The 18,363-nt window shown below is 43.2% G+C and overlaps 1 long non-coding RNA gene across 1 annotated transcript; it reads left to right on the forward strand.

Annotated features, from left to right (window-relative positions):
• The first annotated feature begins 11,748 nt into the window (after nucleotides 1-11,748).
• On the forward strand, nucleotides 11,749-17,850 carry LOC142723865 (uncharacterized). Its single transcript, XR_012875720.1, has 2 exons — nucleotides 11,749-11,811; nucleotides 14,493-17,850. It is a non-coding gene; the product is annotated as an uncharacterized LOC142723865 (long non-coding RNA).
• Nucleotides 17,851-18,363: the final 513 nt, after the last annotated feature.

The raw sequence follows: 18,363 nt of genomic DNA on the forward strand, positions 1-18,363 counted from the left end.
TACACCTACCTACACCTGCCCGCTATGAGGGAGACCCCAAGACCTGCAGGGGATTTTTTAGCCTATGCACCATCCACTTTGAAGTCATGGCACATCATTTTTCCTCAGACCGGGCTATATCCTGTCCCTGCTGTCTGGTGAAGTGCTGGCTTGGGCATCGCCCTTGTGGGAGAGAAACGACCCCATCATGTACAACATTCAGAACTTTCTCTCCACGTTTAAAAGGGTGTTTGAAGAACCGGGTCGAGCCTCTTCTGCAGCTTCCTCTCTACTCAAGCTCCGGCAAGGAACCTCCACTGTAGGCCAATACACCATTCAATTCCGCACCTTGGCTACTGAACTCCAGTGGAATAATGAGGCTTTGGTATCGACCTTCTGGGAGGGTCTGGCGGGCCGAATCAAGGATGAACTTGCTGGCCGAGACCTTCCACCGTCCTTGGATGACTTGATTACTCTAGCTAATCGTATAGATATACGTTTTTGTGAGAGACAACGAGAATCTGCTCGAGGCAATCGTACATCACGGTTGGCACCAACCTTCCAAAGACCTCTTCTGGCCTCATCTTCCTCCCGGTCGGACGAACCCACGCAGGTGGAGAGTACAAGACTCACGCCTGAGGAACGCCAGAATAGACGCAAGTTGAATTTATGTTTGTATTGTGGTGGAAAAACGCACTTCCTCAGAGACTGTCCAGTGAGGCCGGAAAACTCCAACGCCTAGGGCAAGTAGGAGAGGCTACCCTAGGTGGAATACCTTCCTCTCAGAAGATGACCATACCAGCGAAGCTGTCCTTTGCAGGAACCACTTTCGACGTTCAAGCCTTCCTAGATTCCGGATCCGCTGGGAATTTTCTGTGCCAGTCCTTGGTAAATCGCTACCAAATCCCAGTGCAAAGACTAACCAAACCATTATCCATTGCTTCTGTAGATGGGAGGCTTCTACATGAAACTATTTATCTCGTCACTGAGCCCATTCTCCTGTTAACTGGGGCGCTATGTAGCGCCAATGGCCGCGGGCCGTCGAGTTTACTCACCTCCCGACGCCCGCAGCCATGGATCTGTGAGCGCTGGCCTCCGTCTCCCTCCTAGGAGATGCCAGCGCTCACTTCCGCTCCGTTTGGCTGGATCCCGTAGGGTGCGCGCGCACGCTCGCGCCCGGCCTTAAAGGGCCAGCACGCGCAATTAGGAAATCGTCATTACCATCAACTGCCACGATTTCCTGGTCTATAAGAAGGTCCCTGGCCTTCTAATCCTTGCCTGAGCGTTGTTAGTCTTTCCCAGTCTGTCTCGCAAATGGTTCCTTAGTGTCTCCCGTTCCAGCTGTTACCCGTGCCCTGTTACCGTTCCTGTATTCTGTATTGTTCCTGTGCCTACCCGCGTTCAAGTGTCTTCTCCCACGTCAAGTGCCATCTGCAACGTCAAGTGCCATCGGATACTGCCCGCCACGTCTTGCGCCACTTGCCGCACCTGCCTCCATCCGTGCTGAAGCCACAACCACCGCCCGGACTATTTCAGGTACCCAAGCATACTGTCTACCATTTACTTCTGCATAGACTGTGACCTGGTCAGCTGCCTCCCCGCTACGGCGGAGCGGCCTAGTGGGTCCACATACCCTGTGCCCGTGACACGCTGCACCAGGAACGTATCTCCTTCTATGTGTTAAAGAACTCTCTGAACCCTTTTCTTCTGGGTCTACCGTGGTTGCAGAAGCACTCTCCCGTTATTGACTGGACTGGAGGTCAAATTACCCGCTGGAGTGACTTCTGTCACCAACATTGTCTACAATCCATTCGCCCACCCATGCCTCAGTCTACAGAACCTAACTCGGAAGGACTTCCTACTCCATACAAAAGCTTCTCTGATGTCTTCTGTAAACAACAAGCTGAATCGCTGCCTCCTCACAGGCCATACGACTGTGCCATAGACCTGGTCCCCAACGCCACGCCTCCCAGAGGTCGAGTCTACCCTTCTGTTCTTGCCCGAGACTGAGGCCATGTCTCGGTATGTCCAAGAAAATCTGGAGAGAGGATTCATCCTTAAGTCCTCCTCTCCTGCCGGTGCAGGTTTTTCTTTGTGGGAAAAAAAGACGGCTCCCTGCGTCCTTGTATTGATTACCGAGGATTGAATAATATCACGTTAAAGAACAAGTTCCCGTTACCATTGATCTCAGAACTCTTTGACCATCTACGGGGGGCGAAAATCTTCACCAAACTAGACCTTCGTGGAGCTTATAACCTCATCCGTATCCGCGAGGGAGACGAATGGAAAACCGCCTTCAATACTCGTGATGGGCATTTTGAATACCTTGTCATGCCCTTCGGACTTTGTAATGCTCCTGAGGTTTTCCAGGCCTTTGTTAATTACATTTTTCGAGATCTGTTGTACAGCTGTGTGGTGGTATACCTAGACGACATTTTAATCTTTTCTCCCAATATTTAAACTCATCGTGTGCATGTGCGCCAAGTGTTACAGCGTCTGCGAGAGAACTCTCTGTTTGCCAAGCTAGAGAAATGCCTCTTCGAGAAAACCAGCCTGCCTTTCCTGGGGTATGTCATTTCCGACCAGGGTCTTCAAATGGATCCAGCCAAGCTGTCCTCAATTCTCAACTGGCCTCGTCCGCAAGGACTCAAAGCTGTCCAATGCCTGCTGAGATTCGCAAATTATTACTGCCAGTTTATTCCTCATTTCTCCTCTATGACAGCTCCTATTTCTGCTCTGACCAAAAAGGGGGTTAATGCCAAAGACTGGACCACGGAGGCCGAAGCCACATTCCAAGCTCTTAAAGCTGCCTTCTCGGGGCGTGGCTAGGCGCGCAGCGGGAGCAGTCGCATGGTTCGATAGCTCTGCACTGAACCCATGTCCTCATCATCCTGCAGATATTATACCTGGGCTAAACTTACCTCATAGTGGCACTGAAGTACCTGGCGATACGAGGAGGACGGTATGGGACCTACGCATGGGCAATCGGTGACTAAATAGCTCCAGGAATATGCTAGGGGAGAGGGGCAAGATGGCGGCCGCTCCCCTCTGCCTCCGCGTGCTCGTGGATCTGATGGTGCGGCTAAATCTGCAGCTGCAGGCGATTCAACAGCGGGAGAGACTGCACCCACCCTACAGGAAGTCTCTGAGATGTTGCCCCAAGCCATCTCGTCCTGCAAAACTTTGTTGACAGGTAAGCTGGAAGAGGTCAGAATTGATATAGGCCTGCTTAGGCAGGATATGCATAATCTGCGTGAGAGATTGACACATGCTGAGGAACGTATATCGGGTGTGGAAGATAGAGTGGCACCTGTACCGGAGGCGATTGCGGCATTAGAGACTGCGGCTAAACTCTGGAAGAAAAAATCCGACGATTTAGAAAGCTGGCTGCGCTGGAATAACCTCAGAGTCCTAGACTTACCTGAGAAGGTGGAGGGTCAGAACCCGATAGAATTCATCTTAAAATGGCTGCGTGATTTATTCCCGGATGCGTTTTTTTCTGCTGCGTTTGCTGTAGAGCGGGCGCACAGAGTTCCGGCGAGACCGTTACCACTGGGTGCACCTCCTAGGCCCATGCTGGTGCGTCTCTTAAACAGCAATGACCGGGACTTGATTCTGAGATTGGCTCGCAAGTTGCTGGAAATCCGCTTCAATGGCTCAGCGGTCTCCATTTTTCCAGATTTTGGTGCGGATCTACAGAAACGGAGGGCTACCTTTATGTCAGTTAAACGATGACTGCGGGATCTGAACATCTCGTATTCCATGGCATACCCGGCCAGGCTTCGGGTTGTGGATGGAGATCGCTCTATATTCTTCACGATGCCAAAGGATGCTGATGACTGGGTGAACCGCCAACGACAATCACCGCACCGCTAAGTCGCTTCTCCCAGACTTTCTGGAATATTCTGTGTCAAGGAAGCCGAATACTGCTATTGTATGATTATCTGCTAGCAAGAAATGTATTCTTATTGCTTACAATTTTTGCCTTTCCATATCTTTTTATCTTATTGGGTAGATGTGATATTGCCGCTACTTTAGTATACTTTTCTCTGTACTTCTATGCTTTACTACAGGTATTAATTAATATTGAGACACATGGGTTCTCCCCCCGTACATGCCCGACCACAGTGATGAGAGGGATGTATTGACGTTTTTGATGTCACGTCATGTTGGCGATATAGCTTATGCTGTATTCTACTGTTTCTTCCCTGCTATACTACAGGTTGGACCTATGAGAGGTCTGTTAGTTATGTGTTTTACCATGCACACGTTTTACGCCTATATTCTGTCTACTGATGCTTGTACTGATGATGAGTCCCATCTCCCCAATACTTTTCATTCTCTCCTGAATGGCTAGGATTACTGTTATGTCCTGGAATGTCCGGGGGATGGGCTCCGCAAAGAAAAGAGCTATGATTTTTTCACAAATACGAAAATATACTCCGCAAATTCTTTGTATACAAGAGACCCACTTAACATCCTGCACATCGCGGGTCTTGAATAGACCATGGGTTCAGTGGTCACGCCACTCATGTTGCTCCTCCTATTCCAGAGTGGTTTCTATCCTTATACATAGGTCACTATTATGGGAGGTAGACACTGTTAAGGTGGATGCTGAGGGGCGTTATGTTTCTATTCACGCTTTTATTAATAATAACCCCTATGTGATTATAGGATTATACATTCTGCCGCCGGCATCATTAACTGTAATTTACAAGGCGGCAACTTTTGCGGCCTCCTACCCTAATGCTACACTTCTCTGTATGGGGGACCTAAATATGGTAATGGATGTAGTGCTTGATAGATTTCGAGCTTCCCAGATTTCCGGTTCCAGGTCGTCGATTAGTTTGTCTCTCAAAATATTGATGGCGGAGCTGGGCTGGATAGACTTATTTCGGTTTGCACACCCCTCCACAAAGATGTACTCATGCTCTTCGTTAGGCCATAGTTCCCTATCCCGCATTGATTATGTCTTTGGCAATTCCTTATTAATGTCCCTATCGCCACAGGTTGTATATAAGCACAGGGGTGTATCGGATCACTCCCCTGTCTTGACGTGCCTACTCCACCTAGACATAGGGGTTGGAAAATGCACCCTTTTTGGTTAAAGGCTATTGGCCTGCAAGATCGGATCCCTGATCAACTGTCGGTGTTCCTACAGGATCATAGTCTGTTTGAACATATTGGTATTAAGTGGGACACCCTTAAGGCGTATCTGAGAGGGTGCCTTAAATCTACCATTTCATACTTAAAACGTAATGCCACAAAAATGGAGGAAGATCTGCCTGCGCAATGTACAGAGCTTGAAAGAGTGTACGTAGCAGATCCATCTGACCTTAATACGCAGAACTGGCTTAAAGTCGGTCGACAATTTTTGATGTATTTACAGGATAGAGCGAACAGGATTTTTTTTTTCATGAAACAGACCCACTTTGAACTAGGAAATCAGTCTAGTAAATTGTTGGCGCATATTGTAAAACAGAACACTCAATCCCCCTCTATTCTTAAAATACGTTCTGTAGATGGGACTGATCTGATAGATACCTTTGATATTGCTGACAGATTTGCACAGTATTACAGAGATTTATATTCCTCAAGGGTTAACTATACTCCTCCCGACCTGCACTCCTTCTTGAATAATATTGTATTTCCCACTCTGTCTGACTCGGATAGAACGCTCATGGATGCTGATATTACTTTGGAGGAGATTTCGAGAGCCATCCATGACCTTGCAAAGGGTAAATCACCGTGACCCGATGGTATTCCTATAGAAGTATATTGTACATATGCAGAACATGTTGTCCCTGATATGCATGCAATGTTCACACATTCGCTGGAGACGGCATCGTTACCTGAATCCCTGAATAATGCGACTATTGTTATATTATTAAAACCGGATAAGGATCCGTTAGACTGTGCGTCATATAGACCTATATCGCTTTTAAACAGTGACTATAAGGTTCTCACCAAGATATTGGCAACTAGGCTGAACTCAGTCATACATACTATTATTCATCCGGACCAGACGGGCTTTATGCTCGGGAAATCCACATCAGATAACATTAGGAGAGTACAGGTGGTGACACAAGTGGGTATAGCTCTGAACAAGGATTGGGCGGTGGCCTCACTGGACGCTGCCAAAGCGTTCGATTCAATTGAATGGCCATATTTGTTAGAGGTATTACGCCGATTTGGTTTTGGGCCTCAGTTTATAAAGTGGGTTTCCATATTGTATAAATCCCCTAGGGCCCAAATTTTGATTAATGATGTCCTATCCCTGTATTTTCGACTTGCTGGAGGCACACGGCAGGGCTGCCCATTATCCCCATTACTGTTCAATATGTCCATAGAACCATTGGCCTTACTTATACGTCAGGACGCCTCGTACCAAGGGGTTCAATTTGGGGGTAAACTAGACAAAATAGGCCTTTATGCTGATGACATAATTCTCTTTATGCAGCAACCTAAGGTATCTTTACCCATAGCGATCACTTTACTTGACGAATTTGGTGGATATTCTGGCTTATGGATAAATTGGGACAAATCGTACTTTATGCCATTGCAGGGCCAGGGCTGGGAGCCTACAGTGACTGATGGCTTTAAATATCTTGAGATTATGATTTGCAGACACCATGGCTCAGATTTCGATAATAATATACGACCCCTGCTGGATTATATCAAGGCTAAATTTAAACTGTTGAGCTCATTGCCCCTGGCTGTCTCTGGTCGTATTAACCTCAAAAAAATGATTATACTCCCTAAATGCCTGTACATGCTGGAACGTGCTGCAGTGCCTGTACCAATGTCTTTTTTGAAAAGTGTTCCTGCTCTGTTTCCGTCCTTTATACGGGGAACCAGTAGATCAAAGCTTAAACTCAGTACACTACAGAGACCCAAGTCTATGGGGGGAGCTTCTCTCCCTGATATTTATTTGTATTATCTGTCGGGACAGCTCCGCTATCTTACTTCTTGGACTGAATTGGGAGTCCCCCCTAATCGCGATCATTACCTAGCATCTTATTTGGCTGTTCCACATCTGTGGCCTGTGTTGGAGGGTTCAACGTCAATGTTCAGGAGCTTACTTCCCCTACATAGAGTGGCGGCGCAGGTGTGGTTGGCTGCCAAGAAATTGCTTAATTTTGTGGATATTATAGCTAAAACTCCCTTGTGGCACAATCCGTCTTTGCCGCATGTCTCAGATGCCCTGGATCCTCAGTTTTGGACGCTGCGGGGGGTTGAGCTGGTTTGGGACTTGTATGTGGATGGAAATATGAAGTCTTTTGCGCAACTGCAGTCCAATTTTGATATACCTAGAGAGTCCTTTTTTAAATTCCTTCTGCTTCGCCACACTTTGCAGACTCAATACCCGCCTGGAACTAGGAATATCTCAGATTTTCCTCTCATTGGAATCTTTAGGTCCCAGGGACCTAGGGGCCTGATCTCGGTGATCTACTCCTTCCTCATTCAGGCTAGATTAAAAGCGGCACCCCTGGTTGTTGAGACGAGATGGATGGAGTTAATTCCTGAGATATCCTCCGAAATATGGATTGACATGTTAAACTCACATACACTGGTTTCTCCAGCCGCCAATAATAAGATGACACAACTATTCATTACTCATCAGAGCTATCTGACTCCTGTCCGACCACACAAGAAGGGTAGATGTCCGACTGCTGAGTGTCATAGGTGTAGAGTCTCCAGAGCAGACTTTTGGCATATGACCTGGGCATGCCCTTGGATTTCTTCTTTCTGGGCAGACGTGATAGCTTTGATATCTGACGTACTGCAGTTGCCGGTACCCTTTACGCCCTTGGTATGTTTATTTGGAATTGTATCTGAAGAGCATTGGACACATCACACTAGAATATTCTTGAGGGAGGTATTATTCCTAGCACGTAAAGCAATAGCTCTTAGATGTATGGGCCCGAGACCACCTTCCATTTCACAATGGAAGGCTCTGGTGAATTCCATGTTACCATATGCCAAAATCGTGTACAAAAATAGAGGGTGTGAAAATAAGTTCTCTAAGGTTTGGGGTCCCTGGTGTGACTCACCACATACACTATATGATTCACAACGGTTTATAGACATTAGAAATATATTGTTAACGCATGATACTGTTTAAATTGTATTGGATTTAATTGACTGTTTGTATGGTCATCATTGTATGCTGCATGATGATATGTAATCCAAGTCTTTTGATATGTATCCTCTTGTACATTGGTATCTAAACTGTGCATGGTTTGTATATTGTTCAATAAAACGAGTTTAAAAAAAAAAAAAAAAAGCTGCCTTCTCTTCTGCTTCAGTCCTACATAGACCGGATTCCACCAAACCATTTGTTCTGGAGGTCGATGCTTCATCTGTGGGAGTCGGAGCTATTCTTTCACAAAAGACTTGTAGAGGGAGACGCCTTATCTCGCTGTTTTGACCCCACAGACCAAAAGCCCAGACCACAGTTTATTATAGATCCGAAACGTACTGTGATCGCTGCTCCTGCTGAAGTGGTACACATTCCTCGAGGAAAGACCTACGTACCCCCTAAACAAAGGGTTCTGCGTTGGGGCCATGCCTCCAGGGTTTCGGGGCACCCTGGCATCAAAAAGACTCTCAATTTGATTGGCCATCAGTACTGGGGGCCTTCCATGTCCCAAGACACTAAAGACTTTGTTTCTGCCTGCTCCACTTGCTCTCAAAGTAAAGTCTCCCATTCAAGACCTGCTGACCTTTTGCACCCCCTGCCCGTGCCTGACTCTCCCTGGTCACACCTTGCCATGGACTTCATCACCGATCTGCCTAGTTCTGCGGGGTGTACCATGATCTGGGATGTAGTGGATCGCTTTTCCAAGATGGCGCTTCGTATCTCTCTCAGGCCTTCCATCATCTTCCCGACTGGCAACGCTGTTTATCAAGCACATCTTTCGCCTTCATGGTTTTCCTAAGCACATTGTTTCTGACAGAGGAGTTCAGTTCACATCCAAGTTCTGGAGAGCCTTGTGCAAACTGCTGGAGGTCAAACTAGACTTCTCTTTCGTGTACCATCCCCAATCCAATGGTCAAGTAGAGCGGATAAACCAAATACTTGAAGGTTTCCTCAGGAATTTCGTGTCTCCGCGACAAGATGACTGGGCAAGTCTGCTTCCATGGGCCGAATTTGCCTACAACAACCATACAGGGGAATCTACCCGCTCTTCTCCCTTCTGCTTGGTGTATGGCCAGCACCCAGGAATTCCCCTACCAGTCTCTGTGCCTTCTGAGGTTCGTACGGATTTGGCAGACGGCCAAGGACTCCATCCACAAAGCCGTAGCAAGGTTTAAAAAATAGGGGGATAAAAGACGCAGGATACCGCCGCAGCTCCTTCCTGGGGATAAAGTCTGGCTGTCCACCCGGTACATACGTCTGAAGACCCCTTGTTACGAGCTAGCTCCTCTGTTTCTGGGTCCCTATGAAATAACTAAACAAATTAATCCAATAACTTTCAGACTTCGCCTTCCTCAGTCTCTGAAAATCTCTAACTCCTTCCATATTTCTCTGCTGAAACCCACTATACTCAACCGTTTTTCTATGAAAAATCCTGTCCATCCTGCGCCAGCGGCTGATGCCGAATTTGAAATTCAAGAGATCCTCAATGTCAAACAATCACGGGATAGATTGCGGTACCTAGTGGACTGGAAAGATTATGGTCCTGAGGGGAGATCATGGGAGCCCGTGGAGAATATCAACGCCCCAGCTCTCATCAAGGATTTTGAGCGAAGGTTTCCAAGCAAGCCTAAAAAGAGGGGGAGTAAAGGGGGGGTACTGTAATGGCTGCCGCGCCGTTCCCAGCCGTCCCCACGGCCTCTGCTCCGGTTCCGGCGCCCTCCATCACCAGCTGCTCATCCCGAGCTCCACTTAACCGCTCCGGACGCTCTGCTGGCCCTGGACGGCGTCAGGTGAGTGCATCTTTTACCTCATTTCGCGGCCGTCATCCTCGATGTGCGGCTGCAGTCACTAGAGGGCGCACGCGCTGACTCGTCCTTTTTTAAAGGGCCACCGCGTGCCTTAATTCCTAAGACTTCCTATTTAAGGTTCCTCGTCCTTTGCATCCCTGCTTGTTCAACCAAGTTCCCCGTGAGTTCACTGTGCCCTGGTTCCCTGTTTCCATCCCTTCTGCCTTTTGTCTGGATTTCCCGTTACTGACCTCTGCTTGAACTTGACTATCCTTGTCTGCCGCCTGCCTTGACCTATTGCTGCCATATACCCGTTACGACGTCTGCTGCCTGTCCTGACTGCTGCCTATCCATCCGACTGCCTCTACCCGCTGTGCCAAGCGTTGCCTGGGTTCCAAGCACCATCTCCCCGATGACACCGAGGATCCACTAACAAACCGGTGAGAACCGTTATAGGCAGTATCTGCAGAGGGCACTGTGGGATTATCTACAGGTGGGTGTGTGGCATTATCTACAGTGGGCACTGTGGCATAATCTATGGGTGGGTGTGTGGCATTATCTACAGCGGGCACTGTGGCATTATCTGTTATGGAATCACTGGTTGCGCATTTCCCAAAAGGCTGCTGGAGACTGTCGGGAGTAAGCGTGCAAATAAGACCGCAACCCCAAATCCGTCACAACTCTGATGGACAGAGTCTAAGGCTACTCCGAGTTATTTGTCAGAGCCCACCGCAAGGCGGGATGGTTTATGCTGCAGAGAACCCAAGTTGTTCTAACAGAGTTCAGTGTTGGATAAGGGGGGCAGTGCAGGCAATACCTGAACAGGTAATCAGACAGCCCGAGGGTAACAGAAAGTCCCAAATAGAGCGAGTGGACATCAGGCACAGCAGAAGCCAGAACTAGCCAGATTATGTCTCCTACTCTCTGTACCTTTACTCAAAATTAGCATAGTAGGCGCGGAGCTGGGGATGTAGCGGGGCAACGGGAGGGCCAGAAAAAAATATTACAGCGCTGGAATCAAGAGGACACCAGGAACAAGGGGAGGAATGTGGTTTAAATATGACAAAACATGACGGTTTCTCATTAGGGCGAGCACCCATACAAATCAGTAAGGGGTAACTAAACGTTCCACAAACTTCTGACACGTCATAGTGACATGTCAGAAGATTTAATTGTAGGGGGTCCAAGCACTGAGACCCCCACCAATCCTAAAACGAAGCGGCAGAAGAGCTCCTGTGAGTGCTGAGCAGCTTAGTTTCTGTTCATCATTTTCCGGAAAGCCGATGTATCGGAGTACGGGTTCAAAGACTTTCTATTGAGTCCGCACTCAGATACACTGATTTCCGGAAAAAGCCGAGCACTTCTGCCGCTTAGTTTTAGCGATTGGTGGGTCTCAGTGCTTGGACCCCCTCCAATCAAAACTTCTGAAATGTCACTATGACATGTCAGAAGCTTGTCGGAAGTTTAGTTACCCTTTAAGAATTGACATAACATAACACAGATTGACAATCCCACCAACAAAATGGATGACATCCGTTTAAATATTGGAAACTTTATTAATATTTAACAATGGCATCCTTTACACCAAAAGACATTACAAGACCACATGACACCTGAAAATTCCATGACATCAGGAGATCACATGACACCTGAACATTCCATGACATCACCAGGTCACATGACACCTGAACATTCCATGACATCAGGAGATCACATGACACCTGGGAATTCCATTACATCACAAGATCACATCACACCTGAACATTCCATGACATCACAATTATGTACTTGGTGTATGAAGACCATAGACTATTGGACGGCTCATTTTTACATGAAGAGACTGAAGACCTGAGGAGAGCTTTCCACGTGACCAGCACCAAGAAAGGAAGAGAAGTCCTCCAGGTATGTAGGGAAGTTATACACCCGACATTTATCAGCTGACATATGTCCCTAAGGAGATTCCAGGATCTGAACTTTCTCTATGACCATATGACCGGCGTTTCATCTACCAGTATCGGAGTATTGATTGATATCTACGTCTGCTATGAGAAGGAGTAGATTTGCTCCATATTTTGTGCCAATTTCTGCCATAAGTGATGCTAAATATTTTGGTCTATGAGGGGCCCCGCTCCCGCTCTCCCGCTCCAGCTGTGAAACCCCGCTAACTATTCTTGTCACTTATAAAAGTGGTGAAATCTGTGAAAAGCTGCAACTATGGCGCAAATATGGCGTGCACCATAATGTGACTTTTTATACGGCATAAAAGTGGCGTAGAACATTTGATAAGATTCCCTCACTGGATTATTCATGTCTATTATTTTGTATATCTGTAATTCATATTTGATCTGGGTGATATGTATTCTGGGTGATATGTATACTGGGTGATATGTACACTGGATGATATGTATTCTGGGTGATATGTATACTGGATGATATGTATACTGGGTGATATGTATACTGGGTGATATGTATACTGGGTGATATATATACTGGGTGATATGTATACTGGGGGATATGTATACTGGGTGATATGTATTCTGGGTGATATGTACACTGGATGATATGTATTCTGGGTGATATGTATACTGGATGATATGTATACTGGATGATATGTATACTGGGTGATATGTATACTGGGTGATATATATACTGGGTGATATGTATACTGGGGGATATGTATACTGGGTGATATGTATACTGGGTTATATGTATACTGGGTGATATGTATACTGGGTGATATGTATACAGGGTGATATGTTCACTGGGTTATATGTATACAGGATGATATATATACTGGGTGATATGTATACTGGGTGATATGTATACTGGGTTATATGTATACTGGATGATATATATACTGGGTTATATGTATACTGGGTGATATGTATACTGGGTGATATGTTAACTGGGTGAAATGTATACTGGGTAATATATATACTGAGTGATATGTATACTGGGTGATATGTATACTGGGTGCTATGTATACTGTGTGCTGTATATACTGGTTGATATGTACACTAGATGATATGTATACTGGGTGATATGTATACTGGATGATATGTATAGTGGGTGATATGTATTCTGGATGATATGTACATTGGGTGATATCTATACTGGATGATATGTATACTGGTTTACAAGTATACTGGGTTAAATGTATACTGGATGATATGTATACTCTATTATATGTACACTGGGGGATATTTAAACTGGGGGATATGTACACTGGGTGATATGTATACTGGATGATATGTATACTGGGGGATATATATACTGGGTGATATGTATACTGGATGATATGTATACTGGGTGATATGTATACTGGATGATATGTATACTGGGTGATATGTATACTGGATGATATGTATACTGGGTGATATGTATACTGGGTGATATGTATACTGGGTGATATGTTCACTGGATGATATGAATACTGGGTGATATGTACACTGGATGATATGTATACTGGATGATATGTATACTGGGTGATATGTATACTGGGTGATATGTATACTGGATTATATGTATGCTGGATGATATGTATACTGGGTGGTATGTATACTGGGTGATATGTATACTGGGTGATATGTGCACTGGATGATATGAATACTGGGTGATAGGTACACTGTATTATATGTTTACTGGAGGATATGTACACTGGGTAACATATATACTGGATGATATGTATACTGTTTGGTATGTATACTGGGTGATATGTACACTGGGTAACATATATACTGGATGATATGTTACTGGATGATATGTACACTGGGTGATATGTACACTGGGTGATATGTATACTAGGTGATATGTACACTGGATGATATGTACACTGTATGATATGTATACTGGAGGATATGTACACTGGGTAATATGTATACTGCCTGATATGTATACTGGATGAAAGGTATACTGGGTGATATGTATACTGTGTGATATGTATACTGGTTTATATGTATACTGGGTGATATATACACTGGGTAACATATATACTGGATGATATGTTACTGGATGATATGTATACTGGATGATATATTACTGGATGATATGTACACTGGGTGATATGTACACTGGGTGATATGTATACTGCCTGATATGTATACTGGATGAAAGGTATACTGGGTGATATGTATACTGGATGATATGTATACTGGGTGATATGTATACTGGTTTATATGTATACTGGGTGATATATACACTGGGTAACATGTATACTGGATGATATGTTACTGGATGATATGTATACTGGATGATATGTATACTGGATGATATGTATACTGGGTGATATGTAAACTGGTTGATATATATACTGGGTGATATGTATACTGTATGATATGTATACTGGGTGATATGTATACTGGTTTATATGTATACTGGGTGATATATACACTGGGTAACATGTATACTGGATGATATGTTACTGGGTGATATGTATACTGCGTGATATGTATACTGGATGTTATGTATACTGGGTGATATGTATACTGGGTGATATGTATACTGGTTTATATGTATACTGGGTGATATGTATACTGGGGATTGTAGTGAACATAAAACGGAATTGTGTTTTTTTTTTCTTCTAGAACAGAAAATCTCATCAAATCAAAAGATAAAAGACACAAAGACATTAACTCAAGATTAAGACACAATCTCAAGACTAAGACACAATCTCAAGACTAAAACACAATCTCAAGACTAAGACAATCTCAAGACTAAGACACAATCTCAAGACTAAGACACAATCTCAAGACTAAGACACAATCTCAAGACTACGACACAATCTCAAGAATAAGACACAATCTCAAGAATAAGACACAATCTCAAAAATAAGACACAATCTCAAGACTAACACACTATCTCAAGACTACGACACAATCTCAAGAATAAAACACAATCTCAAGAAGAAGGCTCAATCTCAAGAATAAGACACAATCTCAATACTAAGACACAATCTCAAGACTACGACACAATCTCAAAACTAAGACACAATCTCAAAACTACGAAACAATCTCAAGAATAAAACACAATCTCAAGAATAAGACACAATCTCAAGAATAAGACTCAATCTCAAGAATAATACACAATCTCAAGAATATTACTCAATAACAAGAATAAGACACAATCTCAAGAATAAGACACAATCTCAAGAATAAGACACAATCTCAAGAATATTACTCAATAACAAGAATAAGACACAATCTCAAGAATAAGACACAATCTCAAGAATAAGACACAATCTAAAGAATAAGAGACAATCTCAAGAATAAGACACAATCCCAAGAATAAGACACAATCTCAAGAATAGGACACAATCTCAAGACTACGACACAATCTCAAGAATAAGACAGAATCTCAAGAATAAGACTCAATCTCAAGAATAAGACACAATCTCAAGACTACGACACAATCTCAAGAATAAGACACAATCTCAAGAATAAGACACAATCTCAAGAATAAATCACAATCTCAAGAATAAGACAATCTCAAGACTACGACACAATCTCAAGAATAAGACACAATCTGAAGAATAAGACTCAATCTCAAGAATAAGACACAATTTTAAGAATAAGACACAATCTCAAGACTACGACACAATCTCAAGAATAAGACACAATCTCAAGAATAAGACTCAATCTCAAGAATAAGACACAATCTCAAGAAAAAGACACAATCTCAAGACTACGACACAATCTCAAGACTACGACACAATCTCAGGAATAAGACACAATCTCAAGAATGAGACTCAATCTCAAGAATAAGACACAATCTCAAGAATAAGACACAATCTCAAGAATATTACTCAATAACAAGAATAAGACACAATCTCAAGATTAAGACACAATCTCAAGAATAAGACTTAATCTTAAGAATAAGACACAATCTAAAGAATAAGACACAATCTCAAGAATAAGACACAATTTCAAGAATAAGACTCAATCTCAAGAATAGGACACAATCTCAAGACTACGACACAATCTCAAGACTACGACACAATCTCAAGAATAAGACACAATCTCAAGAATAAGACACAATCTCCAGAATAAGACACAATCTCAAGACTAAGACACAATCTCAAGACTACGACACAATCTCAAGAATAAGACACAATCTCAAGAATAAGACTCAATCTCAAGAATAAGACACAATCTCAAGAATAAGACACAATCTCAAGACAAAGACACAATCTCAAGACTACGACACAATCTCAAGAATAATACACAATCTCAAGAATAAGACTCAATTATAAGAATAAGACACAATCTCAAGAATAAGACACAATCTCAAGACTACGACACAATCTCAAGACTACGACACAATCTCAGGAATAAGACACAATCTCAAGAATAAGACACAATCTCAAGAATAAGACACAATCTCAAGAATAAGACACAATCTCAAGAATAAGACTCAATCTCAAGAATAAGACACAATCTCAAGACTACGACACAATCTCAAGAATAAGACACAATCTCAAGAATAAGACACAATCTCAAGAATAAAACACAATCTCAAGACTAAGACACAATCTCAAGACTACAACAATCTCAAGAATAAGACACAATCTCAAGAATAAGACACAATCTCAAGAATAAGACACAATCTCAAGACTACGACACAATCTCAAGAATAAGACACAATCTCAAGAATAAGACACAATCTCAAAAATAAGACACAATCTCAAGACTAAGAAACAATCTCAAGACTACGACACAATCTCAAGAATAAAACACAATCTCAAGAAGAAGACTCAATCTCAAGAATAAGACACAATCTCAATACTAAAACACAATCTCAAGACTACGACACAATCTCAAAACTAAGACACAATCTCAAAACTACGAAACAATCTTAAGAATAAAACACAATCTCAAGAATAAGACACAATCTCAAGAATAAGACTCAATCTCAAGAATAAGACACAATCTCAAGAATATTACTCAATAACAAGAATAAGACACAATCTCAAGAATAAGACACAATCTCAAGAATATTACTCAATGACAAGAATAAGACACAATCTCAAGACTAAGACACAATCTCAAAACTACAAAACAATCTCAAGAATAAGACACAATCTCAAGAATAAGACACAATCTCAAGAATATTACTCAATACCAAGAATAAGACACAATCTCAAGAATAAAACACAATCTCAAGAATAAGAGACAATCTCAAGAATAAGACTCAATCTCAAGAATAAGACACAATCTCAAGAATAAGACAATCTCAAGAATAAGACACAATCTCAAGACTACGACACAATCTCAAGACTACGACACAATCTCAAGAATAAAACACAATCTCAAGAATAAGACACAATCTCAAGAATAAGACAGAATCTCAAGAATAAGACTCAATCTCAAGAATAAGACACAATCTCAAAACGACGACCCAATCTGAAGAATAAGACAGAATCTCAAGAATAAGACACAATCTCAAGAATAAAACACAATCTCAAGACTACGACACAATCTCAAGAATAAGACACAATCTCAAGAATAAGACACAATCTCAAGACTACGACACAATCTCAAGAATAAGACACAATCTCAAGAATAAGACTCAATCTCAAGAATAAGACACAATCTCAAGACTACGACTCAATCTCAAGAATAAAACACAATCTCAGGAATAAGACAATCTCAAGAATAAGACACAATCTCAAGACTACGACTCAATCTCAAGAATAAAACACAATCTCAGGAATAAGACAATCTCAAGAATAAGACACAATCTCAAGACTACGACACAATCTCAAGACTACGACAATCTCAGGAATAAGACACAATCTCAAGAATAAGACTCAATCTCAAGAATAAGACACAATCTCAAGACTACGACTCAATCTCAAGTATAAAACACAATCTCAAGAATAAGACACAATCTCAAGACTAAGACACAATCTTAAGAATAAAACACAATCTCAAGAATAAGACTAAATCTCAAGAATAAGACACAATCTCAAGACTACGACACAATCTCAAGAATAAGAGACAGTCAGGAAATCATGGGAAGATTAAGACGTCATCACTAGACAGAGATCAGGTTAGAATAAAGGTGTTCTCCCATAATCAACATTCATCCCTTATCCTACAGGACGGGTGATAGATATCTGATGGCTGGAAGTGCGAGCGCTGGGACCCCAGTGATCCCTAGAACGTAGGTCTATGTTTCCCCTGTGTACATGGAGCGTCAGTGCACATGCGTGACCACCGCCCCACTCACTGTCTACCGGACGGAGACCTCCGAGTTGCTCCATTGTCTGTCTGAACCTTAGTATAGCCGGGAAGGCGTACTCTGCAGTGAGAGGACAGGGAGCAGGGCTATGTCTCCATTTGGAGTGTCCGTATTGGACTTGGGAGACAGTTTTAGCTTCGTCCATTTTCTGGGCAGTGAATGGAGCAGTGGTCACTCCTGTGAACTATCGCTCCATTCACACAGGGGACTCGGGGA

This window comes from Rhinoderma darwinii, unplaced genomic scaffold (genome assembly GCF_050947455.1).
Source record: "Rhinoderma darwinii isolate aRhiDar2 unplaced genomic scaffold, aRhiDar2.hap1 Scaffold_564, whole genome shotgun sequence".
NCBI classification, from domain to species: Eukaryota; Metazoa; Chordata; class Amphibia; order Anura; family Rhinodermatidae; genus Rhinoderma; species Rhinoderma darwinii.